Genomic DNA, 24,611 nt, shown 5'->3' with positions numbered 1-24,611 from the left:
TCCACAAAAACGAACAGTTTCACGACTTTCAGGTCTTCCAACCACTTGATCCTCTTTAGGTTGGTCTGTAGATAAGCAAACTGGTGGGCGGCTATATAGTAGATTCCTGAAGCACCCGTTGTCGTATTGCTGCGCATTTGAGGTGTGAAAACCACCTAAAAGTTGTGCATGAGATTTGTTACTTTGTACATACTTAGTTGTTATGTTTGCTCTTTCATTCTATGCCGAAGATGGAGAAGAATAAGGTTTTTGATAGATTGGAAACTTGAGATGCAATCTCATGGGCTACACTTATTTCAAGATATGCCGAATATGGGCTTTGTGAGGAAGTACTAAACTAATTCCAAGAGATGCAAGTCGAAGTACATTGGTGGATATGTTTGCCAAATGTGAGAGCTTACTTGATGTTTAGCACACCTCAGAATGGTGCAATACAACTAGTAGGAGCATCAAGACAGGCTTGATTGTGAGTGTCATTGTATCACAGTGGACTTGGGCAGCTACTATTTTGCAAAGCTCTAATGTTACATGGGAGTATGGTGTCAATGGCCCTTTGTGGTATGCGAGTGAGATGACAATTCAGGTGCTCTTTTTTGGAGTATTTGCCATTGAAATCAAACGGAAGACATCATCAGTACATACAATTGGTGAGATTGTGTGTGTGAGGTGGGTTCTTTTTGGTGCACATTGTTGTTGTTGGTGTTTGTTTTGCCCACTTCACCAAGATGGATACGCATAGTGGTAGCATGTTTCGGCTTCTATAGGCTTCATCGTCTTGATTACTTTAGTGGATCCTTCCCCCCCCATGACAAGTAATAGTGCTACTTCAGGTGGCAGTACAGCACTGTTTAATCTGTCTTGAAGGGGCAAGTTGTGTACATGCTATGCTAATCTTTGATGGGAGATTGTGCTATCCTTATCACTCTCCATTTATAAAGAAGGAGGCTACTTTTTGATAAGGACAATTTGCGTATGTATTTTTAAAAAAAAATGAAAAGGGCCACTAATCCTGAAAAAGGGGAGCGAAAAGGGAGGCCTCTCTGGTTTTTCCTGGGGGCAGAAGGAACGAAAAGAACGGCACTCTGGGGGGGGGGAATAGGGACGAATGTGGAAGAAAGAAGAGAGGCCTGCCAACGATGGAAAATCTCCAGCCTTCCACTGCTCAAGAGAGAGCCTTCCACTGCTCAAGAGAGAGCCTTCCACTGCTCAAGATAGAGCTTTTCACTTCTTATGAGGGAGCCTTCTATTGCTCATGATAGAGGGGGATCAGTAGCGCTTGGAAATGGAGGGGGTGCAGAATTTGGTGGGAAGGAGGTTTTCATTAAGGGGAATTCGTGTTTTGGGATGGCTCGGAGGGAAGAATCAGCCTCGACACGACCAGTAGCGTGAAGAAATCCAGGCCTTTTTATGATTCGCCGTTGCTCGAAGTCCTGTTCCATGGGCTCAAATTGAAACCTGTCACGTTTCCACAGATTGACACCTATCATGATTCTACGAATTGATACCGTCTTGTGAAAGTTAAACTGATACCCTTCTTGTGAAATCCACAATCACCGAGCAGGACTCTGCCACACATGAGGCCATTGCCTTCAGATTGTCAGCCATATTAGGAATCAGAGCGATAGAAGAGGAGAAGTGTTTCAGAGTTCCAATCTGGTTCCCTGCGATTCAAGCTTTTCCGATCGAGGGTCAAAGCAGGGCTTCTCGGCAATGACGGCTTGTCTCTGCAGCGCATGCCTGTTCCCTTCCAACATACTCCCACTGCAGTCTGGTTGTGGGCTGATCGATTCCTTCTCCTCCGGCATGCCCTCCTCTGATCATAACTACTACAGAGAACAGTAGGCAGCATGCCATGGACACTGACAATCAAACCTCTCTGCTGCATTTTTGCGAGCACACAGAATTGCAAGACGCCAGCTACGAGAATTCATTCGTGTACAAGCTGCCTATTGGACAATGCTGGAGGAAGGGAGTCAAACATCTGCCATGATTTTGATGCAATCTGTAGTCGAGGCACTAGACTATGTTATGTAAGACGAGCTGCAGAAGGAATTTCCGTCCTGTTCGGCTTCTTTCAGAAGCGTTCAAAAGGGGATTGAGGTCTCTGTCTAGAAGTGAAACGGCCAAGAGCTCTTTTGAAGAGGAACATGATCTAGAGAAGAGCTGAAGCCTCTAGGATTCGTGAGAAGTATCCTTACAGGATTCCTGTAATAGATGAGAAAGCTGAAAAGAAGTGACATTTCAGACATAGATAAGAAGAAATACTTTGTACCAATTGACCTTACTGATGATCAATTTGTCTATGTTATTCGGAAGAGGATCAAATTAAATGCATGGAAAACAATCTTCATCCTTGTAGACAATGTTCTTTCGCCTACTGTTACAATTATGTCAGCTATCTATGAGAAATTAAACAAAGACTTGGCATCAATTTCTCATCTTGCTTACTTGCATGATGAATCTTCTTTCCTGAAATTTATCAAGGACTTCTGAAGTTGTGACTTTGCTTTCGAAATCCCTTCGACATTTTTGGTGAACCCGACGTGAAAGCGTCGCAAAAATTTCAGGCTGGGAGACACTTCAGCCTCTATTTCAGCTTCCTCTACAACTCCTGCTGCCTCTACTTCAGCTCCATCAATGACTGCTACGTCAAGTACTTCAACGGAGGATCTAAAACAGATTTTGCAGAATATGTCCATGTATATGCAGCTCCAAAATCAGCAAACACAAATGTATATACAGCAGCAACAACAATTGCATCAGCAGCAGTTGTCTCAACAAAGGCAACTCTATTCGGAGCAGGAGAATGCAAACAGCGCGATTAAGGCTATTGAAGCAGTTGAGAGTGAGAAGAAGCTATTTGACGGGCGTAATGTTTCAGCATATTTGAAGACATATGAGATCAAGATGGGATTTTTTGGAGTTCCTGCTGGACTTATGAGTAAGTACTTCCTTCGTCTTGTCACACCTGCTTTGAGGACAAAGGTGACTAATTTATTTATTCAAAATACACATTGGCAAGATTTTAAGAAGGCTCTAAAAGAAGAATACTTCCTTGAGGACTTTGGTATGGCTACTCGGCGGTCATTCCAAGAGTGGGTCTACATGCCAAACAAAGGTCTTGCTGCTTCAGAGTTGATTCGAGAATTTGAGGAAAGGTATAGTCAGCTTGATGCTATTGAACAAAGAGCATTGGATGTTGAAAAAGTTGAGCTTTTCTTGCAAGCTGCAGATCCTGCTCTTCAAGAAGAATTGGGTGAGCTTCTTGAAGATCGCACGAAGCCTATGGGTCTTAAAACTGATTGGCAGGATGCTCAGGATGCAGTCTCGACATTGACCAAGAGGAGGATATGGAAGACTCGCCTACAGAATGGTTCCATGACACTTACACCATCATCTGCTCCTATGCCTACTTCTATCCCTGTTATTTCTTCTCCTCCTCAGCCAGTTTCTTGGCCTATGCCAGTGCCTACTGTTTCTACTCCAACTATTCCTCCTGTTCCACGACCGATGCCTACACCTTCTGCTCCAAAACCATCCGCTCCATCCGTGCCTACTTCTCTTGATGACATAATCAAAGGAATCACAGATTTGACACTTGAGTCAGTCAAAGCGGAGTTGGTGGGTAAGTTGAAGGAGCAGTTTGCTTCGACTGCGCCTGCTACTTCTTCTAGTGCTCCTATTGCACCTAGGAGTGCTCCTAGTGCACCTAGGAGAGATCGGAGATGTATTTGGTGTGATAGTACGGAGCATCATCATTGCAGGGATTGTGACTCTTTCCAAGATGCAAGGAGGCAGAATTTGGTATATTGGGGGCAAGATGGTAAGATTTGGTTGACTGAGACAGGAGCTCCACTTGCTACCAACTTTGGTAAAGGTGGAATGAAGAAGTTAGTGGAGGACATGGCTGCGCGTACTTCTTATGTGACGGCTAGAGGTGATGCTTCTGCATATGGAGTACAGATTGAGAAGGGATCGGAGACTCAGTCTGCACTATGGACTTATGCTATGGAGACTGCAAACAAGGGGAAAATTCAGCAAACTGTTTTGACTAGCGCAGGCTCTAGCATCAGATCAGAGACAGGTTGGGACTCGCCTGTTGACAGGTATTCTATTTATGCTTATTTGGCTAAATCTCATGGTGCAGATGTACTTGTTGAGGAGAAACGTAAGAGGGATGAAGAAAATCCAAGTGCAGCTAAGAAGACTAGAGGGGGTGAGTTTGTTACTCCACCTACTGCAGGACCGTCTTCAAGACCAGGGCCAGATCGACAGATGGAGGATGCTCAAAAGAGAGAAAAGAGGCAAGAGCCTAGAGAGAGAAAGCAGCCAGGATTCAGATTGATGTCTGACATTGAGACATCTACAGATATGAAGAAAATCTTTAATGATAAGATACTTGGCAGTGAGGTGACTTTCACTATTTCCGAGATTTTGGGCATCTCAAAAAGAGAGTTTCAGGATCAGTTTCAGGAGGTCCTGAAGAGGAAAAGACATGCATTGTCTACCACTGATACACAGGGAGTTTTGATTGGAGAGTTGGATGATGATGATGATGAGGTTATGGTTGATAATGCTTCTGTTTTGCCGCAGGTAGAGAAGAGGGTTCAGCCTATGCATTATGCTGAAATTGATGAGCCTGTTTTGATACCGCGTAGTCACTTCTCGCGAAGCCATTGGGCTAGGGCAACTACAGAGACGATGGTAAAGATTGGAGAGAAACAGGTGCCTTATGTTGCATTGGTTGATCAAGGTTCAGAGATTAATCTCATTGTTCGTGGAGTTTATGAGAGTAACAGATGGCCTATGGATGTAGAGCATGGGTGGCGTATGAGAGCTGCCAATAACACTGCAGGTGATTTATATGCTGCTTGCCCTAGTGTCAGGGTTTCTATTGGTGATGTAGAGGAGGATTTTCATTTCTTTGTGCAGGATTCATGCTCTTATCCCATAATTCTTGGTCAGCCATTCATTACAAAGATGCGCATGGAGACAAAGGTCATGGATGATGGATCTGCTTATGCACGGATTCGCAGTAAAGATGGTATGAGAGCAGTTCAATTTATGACTGTATGTGTGAACCATGTTAGAAACAGGGATACTCTCAGAGATGCACCCTTGCCCACTGTGAGGGATTCGGGTTTTCATTAGGTACCGCCGTTTCACGAGACGACGGTGGTACAGAGGAGAGGAGATTGGAGTTCTCGCCTCCTGGCAGCAGTGTTTTCTCTTCCGGTTATGTTGAGATTTCAGCAAACAGTTCAATGAGCTATCAGAAGACTTCTAGATTGTCTAGAGCTGCCAGGCAGTATATATGCAGGAAGGAGAAAAATTTGAAAAATGCAAGAATTTTGGAGGATGATGAGCACATAGATGGTATGTATGACAGTGTGATTTGTGCAGATACGATGGCAGAGATGGGAGATATGCTGAAAACTGATATGCTAAATTGTCATGGTAATGTATTAGTGCAGTCCCTGGACATGTTTCATGAAATTGCAGATTTTATGTCACAGATTGAGTCAGAGGCTGAGGTAACTCAGCAAAGAGTATTGAGTGTTGAAGAAATTCAGCAAACAGAGTTTCCAGCTGGTTATGATCAGCTTTCAGAGAGACAGAGGGCTGAAAATTTTCAGCCAACAGAGTTTACTGCTGAAATATTTCAGCATTCAGAGTTTGGGGCTATTTCTATGCAGTCCATAGAGCAGAGGGCTGAGAATATTCAGCCATTGGAGTGCAGAATTGCTGATTTACAGCAAGGTTTATGTAATGCAGAAGAGCATAATGAAGCCAGGGTTGACACGAAATACAAAACTGTGGATAAAAAGGTGAAGCCGGTTGCTGTACCGCTTCCACCTGACAGTGATCAGCAAATAGAGAGGGCTGCTAAACAGCAAATTTTGAGGAATCCGGAGCATATTGGTCATAAATTTTCAGCAGAGACACTTGCTGAATTGAAAATTGGAAATGGTGATTTCTTGTTACCCATGGAGAAGCAATGCTTTCAGGATATGCTTGAGCGTCATGGAAGGGGATTTGCTTTTGTCCCACATGAGATTGGATGTGTGAATCCTGATATTGTTGCTCCTATGGTTATTTTTACTATTCCTCATATTCCATGGAATCTCCGACCTATTCCAGTGCCTAAAGCGCACTTGCCAAAGCTGATTGATTTATTGAATGAGAAGATCAGGATAGGAATCCTTGAGCCTTCATCTGCACCATACTCAAACCGGTGGTTTACAGTTCCAAAGAAGAATGGTACTCTTCGATTTATTCAGGACATGCAGCCAGTGAATAGAGTTACTATCAGGAATGTTGGTATAGGTCCAGTTGTGGATGAGTTTGCAGAGGCATTTGCTGGACGTGCCATCTATTCTTTGGGTGATTTGTATTCAGGTTATGATCAGTTTCAGCTGGCTTTGGAAAGCAGGGACATAACCACCATGAGAACTCCTATTGGGCTTGTGAGGATGTGTACCTTGCCTCAAGGTGCCACTAATTCTGTTGCACATATGATGAATGCCATGCATAAGGTCCTTCGTGATTACATACCTCAGCTTACTATTCCTTTCTTGGATGATGTGCCCATTAAGGGGTGTGCAGAAGAAGAGAAGAATGAGAGCCTAAATGAGCAGGGATGCAGACACTTTGTGGCTGATCATATTTCAGCATGTGAGAAGATTTTGGCCAGGTTAGAAGAAGTGAACTTGACACTTTCAGGGCAAAAATCTATTTTTGGAGTGAATGAGGTTGTTATTGTTGGGCATATGTGTGGATATTATGGCAGGAAACCCTCACCTGATAAGGTGAATGCTATAGGCAAGATTGCAGAGTATTGTTCTACTACTTCAGAGGTACGGAGATTCATTGGTGCTTGTGTGTTTTATATGATTTGGATACCTCATTTTGCACACATTGCAGATTGTTTGTATCAGCTGCTTCGAAAGGGGCAGAAATTCTATTGGGATGAGAGCCACACTAAAGCCATGCGAAAATTGAAGAAGTTATTGCAGAATGCTCCTACTCTCAGAAAAGCGGATTATAATTGTGATAGGCCTATTGTATTGACAGTTGACACTAGTCCAATTGGCATAGGTTGGGTTGTGGGTCAAGATGATGCAGATGGAAATAGGTATGCTATTCGGTTTGGGGCGAAAGTCCTAAACGAGAGACAGAGGAGATATCCGCAAATCAAGAGGGAGTTATTGGGGATTGTCACGGCTCTCAAATGTGACAAGGAGTACTTTATTGGAGCTTCAGTTGTGGTAGAGACAGATTGCTTGCCATTGATTGGTATGATCACGAGTTGCTCTACTCCGGATATAGCCATGTTGAGATGGATTGCATACATCAAGTCATTAAATCCGGAATTTAAACACATAGCAGGGAAGGATAATCCAGTGGCAGATATGTTGTCTAGAGCTAGGTATGATGATGAGGAGACTCTACTTGCAGAAGAGGATGATGCAGAAATTTCAGCCACTATGGTTGATCATGTTTGTCATGTCTTTGATATTGTGGCTTTCACAGAAGAGCTCTATGTTGGGGATTGGTTGCAGATTGGCAGGTACCTTAGTACACTAAGCAAAAGAGATGAATGGACAGATGAAGAGTTCAAGAAGATCAGAAGGAAAGCCTATGGTTATTTTCTCAAGGACGGATTTCTTTGGAAGCATCCGAAGAAAAGAGGCGGATTACCTTTGCGGGTTGTCTGCGATAGAGAGTCACAGTTACAGGTGATGAGGGAGTTTCATGAGAGTCCTTGGGCTGGTCATAGAGGAGTATGGGCTACTTATGAGAAGATCAGGGAGAAATATTAGTGGAAAGGCATGTACAGAGATGTTTCTCACTTTGTTGAGACTTGCAGAGACTGCCAGATGTATTCAGTAGTGCGTCATAGAGATGAGCTTCATCCGACCTATCCGCTATGCATTCATTATAAGTGGGTAGTTGATTTGGTTACCATGCCTATGGGTCTATGGCAGATGAGGTACATTGTTTTGGCTAGAGAGGATCTTACCAATCATGTTGAGGGCAGATCTTTGAGAACGAAGACCACTAGTGCAGTGTGTAAGTTCTTATTGGAGGAAATTTTCTGCAGGTATGGTTGTGTGGGTAAGATCACTGCGGATCGTGGTGAATTGGATGCAGATGAAGCTAGGGAGTTTTTCTCTCAGCTAGGAATCAAATTGGCTCTAACCACAGCATACAATCCAGAGGAAAATGGGAAGAGTGAAAGAGGGCATCCGCCGATAGTGAAAGCATTAGCCAAAGCATGCAGAGGACGGATTGGAGAATGGCCAAGACTTCTACCATTTGCTTTGTGGGCTGATCGTACGACTCATAGTGTTACCACAGGATATATGCCTGCAGAGTTGATGTATGGTCAGAAACCTGTTATGCCGATTGAGACTTGTGCTTTGACTTGGTCAGTTTTACCTTGGTAGGAGGATTTGACGAGAGAGGAGCTCTTAGCTCTTCGAATTCGACAGTTGGAGAGGAGACCTGAGGATATTCAGCTAGCTATTGACAGGTTGAAAGTTGCTAGACTAAGGAACAAGGACAGGTTTGATAGCCGGCATCGCTTGCGGCCTAGAGCAATAGAAGAGGGAGATTGGGTTTTGGTCTTTGATAGCAGCCTTGAAAATCAGCATATTGCACTTCGGAAGATGGTGAAAAGATGGTTTGGGCCATACATAGTCAGACATGTCTTTGATAATGCAACATATGAGCTGACAGAATTGGATGGAACAGTGCTTAGAGTGCCTATTGCTGGAAAAAGAATCAAGATTTTCAAGAAAAGAGATGATGAGGATTATGCATTGGAAGAATTTTCAAGAGAAGAGCAACAACAAGAAACTCCAATGGAAGAGACAGATGATATGGCTGGATATCTTGTTGATCTACCGGTAATGCATAACGAAGAGATTGATTTGTTTGTGGATCTTGATGATAATGATCATGGGTAGTTGGCCCATCCGGAGGATGCGCATGATTAGAGGGGGTGGATGTCGTATTGCTGCGCATTTGAGGTGTGAAAACCACCTAAAAGTTGTGCATGAGATTTGTTACTTTGTACATACTTAGTTGTTATGTTTGCTCTTTCATTCTATGCCGAAGATGGAGAAGAATAAGGTTTTTGATAGATTGGAAACTTGAGATGCAATCTCATGGGCTACACTTATTTCAAGATATGCCGAATATGGGCTTTGTGAGGAAGTACTAAACTAATTCCAAGAGATGCAAGTCGAAGTACATTGGTGGATATGTTTGCCAAATGTGAGAGCTTGCTTGATGTTTAGCACACCTCAGAATGGTGCAATACAACTAGTAGGAGCATCAAGACAGGCTTGATTGTGAGTGTCATTGTATCACAGTGGACTTGGGCAGCTACTATTTTGCAAAGCTCTAATGTTACATGGGAGTATGGTGTCAATGGCCCTTTGTGGTATGCGAGTGAGATGACAATTCAGGTGCTCTTTTTTGGAGTATTTGCCATTGAAATCAAACGGAAGACATCATCAGTACATACAATTGGTGAGATTGTGTGTGTGAGGTGGGTTCTTTTTGGTGCACATTGTTGTTGTTGGTGTTTGTTTTGCCCACTTCACCAAGATGGATACGCATAGTGGTAGCATGTTTCGGCTTCTATAGGCTTCATCGTCTTGAATACTTTAGTGGATCCTTCCCCCCCCCCATGACAAGTAATAGTGCTACTTCAGGTGGCAGTACAGCACTGTTTAATCTGTCTTGAAGGGGCAAGTTGTGTACATGCTATGCTAATCTTTGATGGGAGATTGTGCTATCCTTATCACAAAGAAGGAGGCTACTTTTTGATAAGGACAATCTGCGTATGTATTTTTTTTAAAAAATGAAAAGGGCCACTAATCCTGAAAAAGGGGAGCGAAAAGGGAGGCCTCTCTGGTTTTTCCTGGGGGCAGAAGGAACGAAAAGAACGGCACTCTGGGGGGGGGAATAGGGACGAATGTGGAAGAAAGAAGAGAGGCCTGCCAACGATGGAAAATCTCCAGCCTTCCACTACTCAAGAGAGAGCCTTCCACTGCTCAAGAGAGAGCCTTCCACTGCTCAAGATAGAGCTTTTCACTGCTTATGAGGGAGCCTTCTATTGCTCATGATAGAGGGGGATCAGTAGCGCTTGGAAATGGAGGGGGCGCAGAATTTGGTGGGAAGGAGGTTTTCATTAAGGGGAATTCGTGTTTTGGGATGGCTCGGAGGGAAGAATCAGCCTCGACACGACCAGCAGCGTGAAGAAATCCAGGCCTTTTTATGATTCGCCGTTGCTCGAAGTCCTGTTCCATGGGCTCAAATTGAAACCTGTCACGTTTCCACAGATTGACACCTATCATGATTCTACGAATTGATACCGTCTTGTGAAAGTTAAACTGATACCCTTCTTGTGAAATCCACAATCACCGAGCAGGACTCTGCCACACATGAGGCCATTGCCTTCAGATTGTCAGCCATATTAGGAATCAGAGCGATAGAAGAGGAGAAGTGTTTCAGAGTTCCAATCTGGTTCCCTGCGATTCAAGCTTTTCCGATCGAGGGTCAAAGCAGGGCTTCTCGGCAATGACGGCTTCTCTCTGCAGCGCATGCCTGTTCCCTTCCAACATACTCCCACCGCAGTCTGGTTGTGGGCTGACCGATTCCTTCTCCTCCGGCATGCCCTCCTCTGATCATAACTACTACAGAGAACAGTAGGCAGCATGCCATGGACACTGACAATCAAACCTCTCTGCTGCATTTTTGCGAGCACACAGAATTGCAAGACGCCAGCTACGAGAATTCATTCGTGTACAAGCTGCCTATTGGACAATGCTGGAGGAAGGGAGTCAAACATCTGCCATGATTTTGATGCAATCTGTAGTCGAGGCACTAGACTATGTTATGTAAGACAAGCTGCAGAAGGAATTTCCGTCCTGTTCGGCTTCTTTCAGAAGCGTTCAAAAGGGGATTGAGGTCTCTGTCTAGAAGTGAAACGGCCAAGAGCTCTTTTGAAGAGGAACATGATCTAGAGAAGAGCTGAAGCCTCTAGGATTCGTGAGAAGTATCCTTACAGGATTCCTGTAATAGATGAGAAAGCTGAAAAGAAGTGACATTTCAGACATAGATAAGAAGAAATACTTTGTACCAATTGACCTTACTGATGATCAATTTGTCTATGTTATTCGGAAGAGGATCAAATTAAATGCATGGAAAACAATCTTCATCCTTGTAGACAATGTTCTTTCGCCTACTGTTACAATTATGTCAGCTATCTATGAGAAATTAAACAAAGACTTGGCATCAATTTCTCATCTTGCTTACTTGCATGATGAATCTTCTTTCCTGAAATTTATCAAGGACTTCTGAAGTTGCGACTTTGCTTTCGAAATCCCTTCGACACCGTCCATCTTCGTTCCATGTACAAAGGTGATGGATTATAGATCTGCTCCAGGATGTTTATCATCCCCATTCTTTGTCTATAAAGCAGAGAATGCATTGCAGTCATAAACATGACTCGAAATACCAAGAACTTGTTCCACGCTTCGTAATTCTGCAAGACAGCATTGAAGGTAAGGAAATGTTTGGACATCAACATTTGCTTTACTTTATTTCATTGAGATTTCATAAAAACAATTCCGTTGTTGGTAGGCTCTGATACCAACTGTAACGTGTCCACTAGTATCATCCAGGACAAGTCTTAGCAGTCCATCGGAAAGGATGTCTAGAAAGCTCCGCTCGGTACTCCCATGGAATGTTATGGGGTTTGCGATCTAGGGCTTCCCGCGTCTGCCACGTAGTAGAAGTATTCTAGCCGTTCCCACTTAGGATCGATTAGAATTAGGGTTTTCCTGATTGGTCATTTACTAACAGTAACTAGCATCGGACCCAGGCGAACTACTTTATGAAGAAACGCCAGGTCCGAAGCAAATTCACGTTGCACTTGGTTCAAAGAGAATCGGAAATGAGAGGGATGCAAAACTCAACCTCTCTGCCATAAGGCATAGTCCCATTCCGTTCCCCTAAAACAGCGTAAATTGGTTAAGACATAACTCTAGGTCAATGCTTTCGTTGTTCGTGTCCTTTGACAATCATCCCACTGTTCTTCGAGATTTGAGAAAATTTCCCGGCCAACCGGGACCACCCAACCGTAGGACGGACCCATGGCCTATCCTCTGCACTTGCCTTGGTTTGTTTTAGTTATGTAATTATCTAACACGTTAATTGGACATGTAACAATCAGCTTCTTTAATTAATCCGTTAAGCACTGGTTCTTTCACGTAATCTTATCATGTGACATAGAAAAACAATATCAGACAAGTTCTTTATTAACATCTCATCATATTTATCATTGAAATACAAGGAGTTCCGCCCGTACGCTTGTCCATAATCTGCCCGAAGGCTATCCAGTAATCCACAGGGATCACTATTCCAAGTTTTCGCCCGTAGACTAGTATGCATGCCTCGAGATCCAATCCCCAGTCACGTTAGCCTCTTGTGCATGACCCGAAAGGCGAGGGATTTACGGCCAGATCCCCCCCTGGCACCCAAGTGTCCTCCTGCTCCAAGTAGTGCTCAACGGAGAGACCTCTCGCGGCAGGTTTGGTCCACGTTCCCAGCGCGGTCAACAACCCCCTTGGTTAGGGTCAGGCAGGCAATCGGGGGTAACTGAAGATGCCTCTCCATTCAGGCCTTCAACCTGAAGTATAGATATTCATTTAATTTGTAATTCAAAAATCAAACAGTGCTCTAAAATCTCTAGCAAGCACAAACATTTCCATTAATCGATCTTGTTGTTGGCAAACTGCTAAGGAAGGAATCTTTCCTTTTGAATGCATCTAGCACTCGATCCGGGGTGCCTTGCAACTTGGCAAGATTCTTTATATTCTAGGTTAGGGCGTACCCTATTAACCCAACTTGGTCAACCCTAAAGTTCATTAGATACTTTAGTTTCCGGTTTTTAACCTTCCTTACTTAGAAGGATATCAAAGAATACATCCCTTTGCAAGATAACTTGCGTAAGGATCCACCATCCTTGTTGAGGGTATTTAACCTTTTTTCTTGTGAATCAATCACAAGACCATATGACTTTGTACTTGCCACGCAAGTCCTGCATCGTAATATGCGATGAAACAATCCGTTTCAGTTTCTTTAAGCTAACGTTTGTCAGACCTAGGGTCTCCTAACTTTTATTGTTTTCTCAGGGATAAACCCTAGTTCTTATTTTTTGGTTACAATTTACTGGCCCTATATTCAGGGAATGTGGACATGTATCTAAGGTATAGATGTTTCTTGGAATTTTACTTCATTCCCAACGAATATTTCGCAGCATTTTTAATTTGGTTAACTCTAGAAGGTAATTTCGAGATTACTTCCGTATGATTTGTTATCTACGTGTCAATTGACTTTTCACTCTTATACTTCATCGATTTGAGGTTAGATTAAATCCAACTAATCTTCCCTTTTCTTTGCGAACAAACTCATGCTAAATAAGCAATCTTTCCCTTGCTAAGTTATGCAGTTAGCAATGACAACTTCCTAGAGTTTAAGCATCGCAAGAATCCTTTCATGATTTGTACTTTCCATGATGATTTTTTTGGTAAAGAGGAATAGGGGTTAATGGTGCAAGATGCAGTTTATATCTTCCAAACTTAACCGAAGTAAACTACTTTAGTGGATAAATAATCTTGCTCATAATTCGTTTCAATGCATAATACTTTTTGAAGGAAAACTATGTTTATACTTTATTTATTTTGCATGTTTAATTAAATTAAATTCCTTCATCATAAATAACTAGGACAAAATATATATCTTATCCCTAACAATTCATCTTGCATGATTGAATTAAAACCGATATAAAATTAAGAAGGAAAAACCTGGTTTTGGGGTGAGATATCCACATGGATACCCGGAGATGACCCTCCCGCAACTACTCCTTGGACTGTCTTAGGCAGCATCACAGTTGTAGTCCTTTGAACGTGGAAGCAACTTTACACTCCTTTTCAGAATTCCACCATCGCTTCAATACTCTTCTTCTCTTTTTCGAGGCAAGGAATCTTTAAGGAATTAACCACGAGAAGGGGGTAATACGACCTTTAAGGTCTTAATTTCTTCGAGAGGGCAAGGTTTACAAAGCCTAAAGAAAAATCCCTATAGGGATTTATACACGGTGAAAAGGGTGTGTGTGAGAGAGGTTTCAAAACATATGAAGGGGCCTTGGGAGATCTTTGGGCACGGGAGTGAAAGGGTATGGGAAGGGGGAACTTGAAGGGATTTTTGGACATGAGGGTAAGTTCCAAGCCAAGGGTAAAGGTGAAGGGTGAAAGGGGGTTTCAAAAAGCATAAGAAGGGGGTTATAGGTTAAACACGGGGGTTAAGGTGGATAAGACTTTTCAAGCCTTAGTTCTTTTTGGGGGTTCCATCCAAGGGAAGGGGGCTTAAGGGAGAAAGGGCTTAAGGCTTATGAAGCACGGAGGGGGGGGGTTAGTGGTTTTTACACCAAGGGGAGTGGGGGCAAAGGTGGATATGAACCAGGGAAAAAGGGGGTTAAGGAGGTCCTTAAAAAGGATCTAAACCGGGAGGGGGGAAAATTTGAAGGCCAACACAAGGGGGTGGAAGGGCTTTAAGGGGCTCCACAGGAAGGGGTTAAGGGCTCCACGGGAAGGGGCTTAAGGGCTCCACGGGAAGGTTAAGGGCTCCATGGGAAGGGCTTAAGGGCTCCACGGGAAGGGGAGCTTAAGGGCTCCACGGGAAGGGGCTTAAGGGCTCCACGGGAAAGGGAGCTTAGAGGAGCCCCCCCTTCGAAGCTTGAAGAAGCTTCTTGAAGCTTCTGTGGTCAAGAGCCATGTGGGGAGAGAGGATAACAGTGAGGTGGAATGGATGAAGAATGATTTGGAAGGCTTGAAGGTGGCACGTGGGCCCAACATCAGTCTGTGGTGTTGACGGCAGCAACCCGGTGTTGAGGACTGAAGGCGGCCTGGCTTGCACGGCAGCAGCAGTTCTGGCTCTCAGCGTGGCGGTGTTTCATTTCCCCCCCCCTCCAACTGTCTCTCTCACACGGCCGTCTGAATCTCACACCCTCCTCCCTATCTCCTTTATGGCAGTTCAGGCATAGCCTTCAGAATTCCCTCTCCCATTCTACCCTGGTAGCGTGACGGCTTATTTTTTTCCTCTTCCCTAGCTCTCATGGCGAAGGGTTTTATAGGGGGAGGGAAGGAATTCCTCCCTCATGGCGTGTCACCCTGCATGGACGTTCTGGATATGCAAGCTCCAACAAGGAGCTTGCTATCCTTACTAAATCCTTACTCCCCTCCAGCACGACCTGCTGCCAAGAGAGGAAAAAGAATATTTGATAAAGTAAAGCCACCGAGAGAGCACAGGAATATTTGATATATTACATCCACAATTGAACATGAGTTTTTGGAACTTACGAATGTGAAGCTCCATGTTCTCCTCCGATAGCCCATGAAAGATGGGTAGAGGGTAACCTAAAGCTAGAAAATCCAATGTTCCTATAAGAATTGCAATAGGTTGTGTTATAACAATAAAACTTGATTTGTTATATGAGTTTGTAACAATGTGACTATAACTCCACTTAAAGTGGGTTGACTTACTAGGAGAAGGGGAGTACTAGAGCTTCCTTCTCCTCCTAATGAATTGTTTGTGGCACTAGGATCACTAAGACCTCTTCCTCATAGGGGTATGAAGCTACTAGGCTAAGGGGAATAACTTCTAAAGATTTTTCCATGCTGTCTAGCCCTTTCAACTCTTTCTTGTTTTTAGATCTCAACTTCACAAAGTTTATTGGGGAATAATTGATCTATTTCGATGCTCTTGACATAAACTGATTGATTAGTGCCTAATAATGTAATGAAGGAGACCTAGGAGAGAGAAGAAGAGAAGGGAGAGACTGCAGAGAGGAGAGAGAAAGAGAAAAAAGATGAGAGAAGAAGAGAGAGAAAGACTAGCAGAAGAGAGAGAAAGATAGGAAAAGAGAGAGAAAGAGGAGGGAAGCCATGAAAGCTAGAAGGAAGGATAAAAGAGAGACTTGATTATTGATAACGGATCCCCTAATTGGGTCTCTCAACACCTTATATACCCTGTCGAGGGGTACATAATTGCCAACATAGACAAGTTCATCGACATCTCAATGTTAGCATGAGCATATGAGTGCCACCATAAGTGTCATTGCCAAGAAAAATCAATGTGTCAATATCCTTTGCAATTATGATATAATCTCTGAGGCATAACCATACCACATCCATAGATCAATTAGCATCAAAACACCTATCATGCACTCCCATGTCTAACACTGTCATTGTCAACATGTCAAATGAGCTAGTTTGAGGTTGAATACAGGGATGCTTCTTGTGATACATGTAGGATAGCACATTGGGATTCCAAGCCTGCACAATTGCATGCAATCGTATGTTGTCTGGTGTGTACTCTGATCCAAATATATCATGCCTTGTTCATCACATTAGTATGTTCAATCTTGCCCGCATACATGATCTTTTGATGGAAGTCAAGCATCCATATCCCCATATCGAAATTGAGCCAATTCTTTTTTTTTTAGTCCCCAACTATGCAATTGCCATGGAGCAAGATGTAGCCCACTAGGAGAGATAATATAACAAAATTCCACTTGGTGACCCCATGCCTTTTGCCTCCTTGGGAAGACCACATTTCGAGAAAGCAGAAATATATATCGCAAATTTGTCTTTGTAGTTGCAAACAAGATGCTTGGACAAATTCTTGTAACAAAGCAGACTGTACCAGAAGGCAGCCTATCAATCAGGTCTATTTATGTGAAAGGCTTTCCCTTGTCAACGAGATGTATTTTTCCATTTCTCTTGATCGTGCCAGTGCTGGACCTGTTATTGTTGCTTGTAGTAAAGGTGGGACCAACATTGAGGATCTTGCAGAGAAATATCCTGACATGATGATAAAGGTTCCTGAACAAATTATTTGTTGAGAAGGATTGCACACTTGTGGAAATCAATCCTCTTGGTGACACTTCAGATAAGAGGATGGTAGCTGCTGATGTAAAGCTAACTTTTGATGACAATGCACCTTTCCATCTCAGAGATATATATTTTCCTTGCATGATAAATCACAAGAAGATCCATGGGAGGCTACAGCAGCTGGACTGCCAAGAAACTCGAGGCAGTGGAGTCTGACATCATTCGAGGCAACTATTTGGAAGATTGCAAAGACAGTGAACTGTTACTTTTGGAAGGCCAAAGCACATTATCTCTTCCTTTGATGGAATCAAAATCTAAAAAATTCCATTGGCAAATTGGCATAAATTGCACATGCATTAATAGTGGTAGGGAATCTCAATATCAAACCAAGAGGTTAGGTATGCAATAAGGCAATCATTCTACATATTCCATCTCTAATGATGTGATAATGGAGCAACTAGATTATGTTGTTGATGTTGACGATGAGTATGATGAAGAATAGGTTGGGGTTGAGCTCTGGACCGCAGTGAACAGGATAAATGGAAGAGCCAAGGGGGGTACTCAGAGTCAAGCTTATGGTAGGTTGATGCCCTCCTTGAAAATGTTGGCACTGAAGACAACCTTGGCATGGATCTCCTTGTCGAGATGATGGCGCTGATGGGGATCTCAGCCTTGGCCAAGAAAGAGGCCTATGCAAAGGCTTCCACCACGATCACCATCTAGCTCTCAGCAACAACATCATCACAGCCATATAGGATCTTCGGCTCAAAATTTTGGAGGGCAATCGGAAAAAGATAGTGGTGAGAGTCACTCAACAATAGACAGCAGGTTGTCTGCCACATGCAAAGAAGTATGTGTGGCCAAGGCCTTTCTAATCTTCCATGGTCAAGTAGTGTACCTGCCATGCCCTCACAACATCAAGATGTTTCTTTGATGGAAAATTTAGGAGGGAAGCCTTCCAGCAAGTCTCAACGCAGGTTTAGTTTTAGAGTCAGCAACCTTCATCACTACCACCTGCTATAGGATATTGTGGACAACAAGAAAATAGAGCTAATTCGAGCACTGTGCCTTGCAAATCAGAAAATATCATTACTGAAAAGAAGTATAAGTGACATGAATGCACAATCTGCAAATGCATTTTTCCAATTGGTCATGGGCACAAGCGATGCCATTGGACCGGGGAAATAATGGCAGATGCAATCAACTTCATGTCAAGAAATCACACAAATGATGTCAGAGTGCTGCTCGAGCATCGGAGGTTCATCCTCTTCTCTGGCTTTGCTCCTGCAGGCTCGACTGTGCTCCTCTTTGAGTTCCTTCTTAGCGGCAATGAAAGAGAAAAGGGTGTTCAAAGCTTTTGAAGCGGCATGCTTGTGAGAGAGAGAATAGTTGGGGGGGTAGGAAGTACAGCAGATCAGTCTCTTGTCTGACCTGACCAGGCCCCATGGTCTCCTCCTGCACACTCGCCTTCCGTAATGTGGCCACAGTTGGGGCAACTATGGCTATAGGGCACCGGTGATGGTGGCTATGCTGATGGAGTGCCTGTGCAAGGTCCAGAGTAGTCTCTTAATTTTAATTAGGGATTGAAAACAAATTGACCTCCAATTTGTCCAAGTCTCGTGCCATAGCTTGTGTGGTCTTCAAGAAAGTTGCCATCCCCCCTATGGTACTCCATCACTGCTCCTTAGAGCTCTTGATGTCCATGCTGTACCTGTCTGACTAGATTTTTTTTGAAAAGTAGAACTGGATGTGAGAAAAGAGAAAGAAGAAGGGACCAAATACCTAAGCTCTGATACCAACTATAATGAAGGAGACCTAGGAGAGAGAAGGAGATAAGGGAGATACTGCAGAGAGAGGAGAGAGAAAGATGAAGAAGATGAGAGAAGAAGAGAGAGAAAGACTAGCAGAAGAGAGAGAAAGACAAGAAAAGAGAGAGAAAGAGGAGGGAAGCCATGAAAGCTAGAAGGAAGGATAAAAGAGAGACTTGATTATTGATAAACTGATCCCCTAATTGAGTCTCTCAACACCTTATATACCCTGTCAGTATAACTGGATATTCCCATGCTAATCTATCCCCACTCTTTTACAAATAAACCAAGATTTGGAAACCATAATGTATTATCAGCTCTTGAAAAATGCACCACTTATTGGGACTAAATATGGGCTCAACATTGGCTCTAGAGCTCTAACAAGGCCTCCCACACTCACCTAAATGACCGCACAATCTTGCATTCAAGAGTGTTTAGACACTTAATTTGATTTATCCAAGGAACACCTTTGTAGATAACAATTTGTAGATCGTAGTCCAACATGATGCCCTTCCCAACTCTAAGCAAAAGGAGTACCCAAACATAACGGTTTCTAGGACCTTATATCACAAACGAAGAGAGCACCCCCTAGCTTATAGCTGTCTCCGGGAAGTTATTGTATGTATATCCTCTACATTAGGTACATTCAATGCCTATTTATAATTATCCTTATTTGTGAATTTTTCTTGAATAAAACATAACCCTTTTCTATTCAATCTATAAATAATCCCTTTATATTATATCCTTTTGTATATGAAAATGTATAAAATTAGTATTTTAAAAATACCTTATTTTGAATCGAGGTGATGCACACTTATATTCATGAGTAACTTACCTGGCACCCTCTTACACATAGAATACATACGTAACATAATCCTCTCTTTTGATGATAAGATATTCCAAGAGATAATATAATCCTTTCCATATCACTCCCCAAAGAAATGATAACACTAGGCCTACAACTTAGGGGACCTTGCACTCAATGTGGGTCAATTGTTCAAAATCAAGTGTTATACATCCAATATATAATGATATTGATACCATGAATAATTAGTGCTACTACTCTTTTTAAGATTCAAATCAAATCAATCCTGTATGATAGAATATGCATTCAATCAATATTCAAATTATACTAAACTTCCAAAATCCCCTTTCCCCTACCATTTATGACTTTCCATTCGATGGGTAGGTTGAAAGTGCATTTCATGTAAATCTTATTTACGTAGAAAGCGATAAACATGCACTATAATATACAAACAAGGACAAAGTGAGGCCAATAATCATGCTTCACCTCCATAATACTTGCATAAATATCATTCTAATTTTTCATAACTTTTCGGACTTAAAATTTATATTTTCCCTATTTTCTTTGCTCAAAACCACATTTGATGAGTATTTTTCTTATGTAAACTGCCATATTTCTTGATTTTTTTGAGTCAATAAACTAATTCACACTCTGATCCATCATCACATTTAATTTCAGCCCATATAAACATGATTTAATTTTCTAAAACCAAGATTTTTTTAAAAAAACTTAAAACATGCATTTTAGGGTTTTAAATATTAATAACTCACACGCACGAATACAGGTTCTATATTTTATGCTTCACACCTCTCAAACACATTGAAACCAAGCTTCAAAAAAAATTTCATTGTATACGAACAAGATTTGCACCATGAATTATAAAATAGAATCTGAATTTCTATTTAAATGAGGCTTACCACCACCATTTTTTGGTTTTTTTATCTCAAGAGTTGATCTTTCGAGAAGCCACTAGAATGGGCCATTAGTCTCCAAGCAGTTTTGATGATCACTCCTCAGTGTTAGTACGATCTTATATCAATCCGGTTCAAGCTGAACAACTAGTCTTAATCGTCGCAATCTCTTCCAAAAAATATTTGCATTAATAGCCTTCAAGAGTACTAGAGTGGAGTACTAGAGTGAGGGAGGAGAAAGAAATACTAATTTCATATCTTCATGCTAAAGCCATCTATTTTGGATCTAATACCGAAAAAATGGAGTGAAAAAATCAAAGATTACGTGGAAAAGATCAAATTTTAGCCTTCTTTACAACCCCCATAGCCCATCTCTCCCTCAATCATGCCATCGTGAATATGGCATCCTCTTCTTTTTTTTCTTTGAAAAAAATCCCCCCTCCTATCGCTAAATTTTTTGGGGGGGTTGGGGCCCTTTAAGGGTCACACCCCCTTCATTTCCCCCCAAAAGTCATTTTCACATTGCTCTTTTTTTGTATATTTGACGACCAGCCTTTGGCTCTTCAACGTTCGACATCCAATTGATGAGCTAAAAGTTTTTACTTGACTATCTCAGAGTCCCACACTACTTGGAACTTGATCTACTTCATTTCAATACCTTAAAAATTTATGAGAAATTTGTGAGACAACTCTGAAATCCATCTTAAAAGGTAGTTTTAAATTCTATCTTCCACGATTGCTCAAAATTGTTAAATCCGCATCCACCACTTTCATTGAGATTCAAGTTTCTCCTCAAATTGACAAAATTTGGCCCATTTTTGGCATTCTCTGGGTTGTAAAATCCACTCTTAGGTCCTACAAAGACTGCAAGTTTGAGTGGTTTCCAAGTATTATAGTTCCTTTATTGATTATCATACTTGTAAAGTTTGGGTAAGAAAAGTGAGGTGTTCACTCACTTTAAAAGCTTTAAGACTTTGGTTGAGAAGAAGACAAGGATACATATCAAAAACCTATGATCGGATGGAGAGGAATAATATCTCTCTAATGAGTTTTGTGATTTTTTTTGCAAAAAAAATGGTATAAAAAGATAACATACATGTAGATATACTCCATAGAAAAATGGATTTGGTGAGTGAAAAAACAAGCATATTGTAGAGGTGGCTTGTACACCGATGTCAAAAGGAAACTTGCCTCATTACTATTGGGCTAAAGAAGTTGCTGCTACTATATATATTATAAACATGACACCCACTACTGCTATACATTGTATGATATCCAAAGAGAACTTTACGAGTAGAAAGCCAAATCTGTGACAGTTGAAAGTATTTAGATGTATTGCATATGTGTATATCCCTAATGAGTTTTGTAGTAAATTGGATCCCAAAGCATAAAAATGTGTATTTTTGGATGTTCTCTTGAGAAAAAGGGATATAGATGTTATAACCTATTAGATGTGAGTTGAGAGTTAGCAGGAATGTTGTTATTGATAAAATGAGTAGCTGGTATAGTAATGTGCATAATACACTTAGGATTGATGAGCATGAGAGTGTGGCTGTGTAGAAAAAAAATCATCAATCATATACATTGAGTGGACCACAAGAGTCTTCTAGTCATAGTTATGTTGATAAACCTTGGAGTGGTAGATTGAGATCATAGTTACTCCATCAAGTACATCAAAGATATCGAGAAAAAATAAGAAAAAGTTAAAAAATCACCTATTGTGATAGATATATCATTTGGTTTCTCTCATGTTGATGCTAATTCAAATGGCTCTAAGAAGAGCTTGAATGAGGAGTTTGGGATTATATCTTTTAAAACACCCAGTATATGGAAGATACAAGAGGATGTAAAGCACTTGCTAGTGATCTAGGTCCGTGGAGGTCAAGCAAAAGCCAACGCATCGATTGATATATGATAGCTATGTAGCTCATCACTATGGTTGTGTCAGATGTGGAACCCACTTGTTTTGAGGATGCAATGGATAATGAGTATTAGGATTGTGCTATGGATGAAGAAATGGCTACACTTATGAATAATGCCACATGCGAGTTATTGCCCTTGAAGCTAAGAAAGCTATTGGCTACAAATGGGTTTACAAGGTCAAACATAAGTTGGATGGATCTATTGAGTGCTATAAGGCATGGCTAAGATATGTGTTACTTTTTTTCTCAGACAAACTAGTTTTCAAATGATATGTGGTTGTTTGGGCCTATAATACTACATTCAAGAGAGCAATAGGACACACCCCTTTTAAGTTGGTATATGGGAAGGAGTATATCTTGCCCTTAGAAATTGAGTTATCCACAATGAGACTTGTATTGAACCAATCTTTGGGTAAAGAGAAAGCATTGTAAGAAAGGTTGATCTCCCTAGCATATCTTGATGAGATCCGATTGCAAGCTTTGTTATATCAAGAGGTAGGGAAGAAGAGGATGAAAGCACTTCATAACCTTCATGCTAAAAGATATAAATTTGTGAAGGACGAGTTGGTCCTACATTATGATACACCTCGTAGATGTCAAACTTGGTACCTTTGTAGGTTTTCCAAGATCTTGCGGTAGGTGCAAAGGCAATTAGATGGGCATATTATCATTCTTTATCTCGAACATCCTATTTAGGATAGCATTACTGCTAAGGTAAAGTGATCTGGTGGAGTAAGGGTTATCATATTATTGAGTGGCAAGATAGATATTTCACGTGGGATATTAAGGTCTACTACCACCATTGTCATAGAGTTCTTATAAGCATATTGAGTTTAGTGAGGAAGAAGAGATTGTACGTGTCATACATCCTCTCTTAGCTCGACTTTGCCTACCATAAGTATGAGTAGGATGATTGGTATAGTATGGCCTATCGATGAAGCGTTCGTCGTCTATACTTTGTATTTTAACAGACCTTCACGAGGGTCCACTAAGCATGTGAGTATTGGTATGGTTATTAAAGACCCCCAACATAGAGTCCTTATAAAAATGGGAGTTATTTAGGCCTTGCTTTTACTAGTAACATGGTAGAATACAAGGCCTTAATCACATTGGGGTTGAATATAGCCCGATGTGGTGGTATCCAATGTTTATTGGTGGAAGGTGACTCATAGTTAGTGATCAACCAATTGAATGGAACTTATAAAGTGAGAGATCCCATTCTATGAATGTATCATCATGCAGCTTTGGATATACTTTAGATTTTTGAGATAGTGACTTGTCAACTAGTTTCTCATCAATGGAACCACTTTGCAGATTTACTAGCAAATTATGCCTTTGTTGAGAACATATTTCTAAATTGTGGACTTAAGGAGTTAAGGACTATCGTGAGTATTGCTTAGTTGATATGTCTTGTTATGGATGCCGATGGTTAGTATGGGTGATGAATCAAGTAGTGATTGACCATCTTTCAATTTTTTCTTGGATGCATAGGATTTTTCAACAACATATTCGTTGGATGGTCCTTGTCATTTATGCGAGGGGTCTAGCTAATAATTTTATGCATTTAGTCTAGGGCGTGAGTGGTCCATCCCTTGGTATAGTACTATATTTCAGTGTAATTTATGTAGGGATCAAGGGTTTTTTTTCAACAATAGTAGATGTTGAAGGGTGCGCTTTATAGCTATGTTTTCATTAGGCCAAGAGAGCCATTCTAATTGGATTTAATGTTTGATTTTGTTAGATTTTATAACCTAGAGAATGCTATAAATATACCAAATTTTATCAATTTGAGGCAGAACTTGAAGCTTGATGAAATCCACAAAATCAGATTTGACAATTTTAAGTGATCGTGGAAGATAGGATTTAAAACCACCTCTAAAGACAGATGTCATAGTGGCCTTGGATTTTTCAAAAATTTTTGGTACTAGAACCCGAGATGATCAAGTAGAAAATTTTGATTTATCAATTAGATGTCGAATGTTGAAGTAGCCAAAGGCATAGGGTTGAAGAAATGAGAAAAGAGCAATGTGAAAATGACTTTCGGGGGGAAATGAAGGGATGTGACTGTTAATGGGCCCCAACCCCCCCAAAAAATTCATACGAAGGGGGAGGGGGACTGTTTTTTTTGGGGGGCCAAAAAGAGGATGCCCTATTCATGAGGGCATGATTGAGGGAGAGAGGGGCTATGGGGATTG

The sequence above is a fragment of the Lygodium microphyllum genome, chromosome 4 (assembly GCF_053477565.2).
Source record: "Lygodium microphyllum isolate KBCC chromosome 4, Lygodium_microphyllum_v1.1.10, whole genome shotgun sequence".
In the NCBI taxonomy this organism is placed as follows: Eukaryota; Viridiplantae; Streptophyta; class Polypodiopsida; order Schizaeales; family Lygodiaceae; genus Lygodium; species Lygodium microphyllum.
This window is presented reverse-complemented; position numbering follows the sequence as displayed.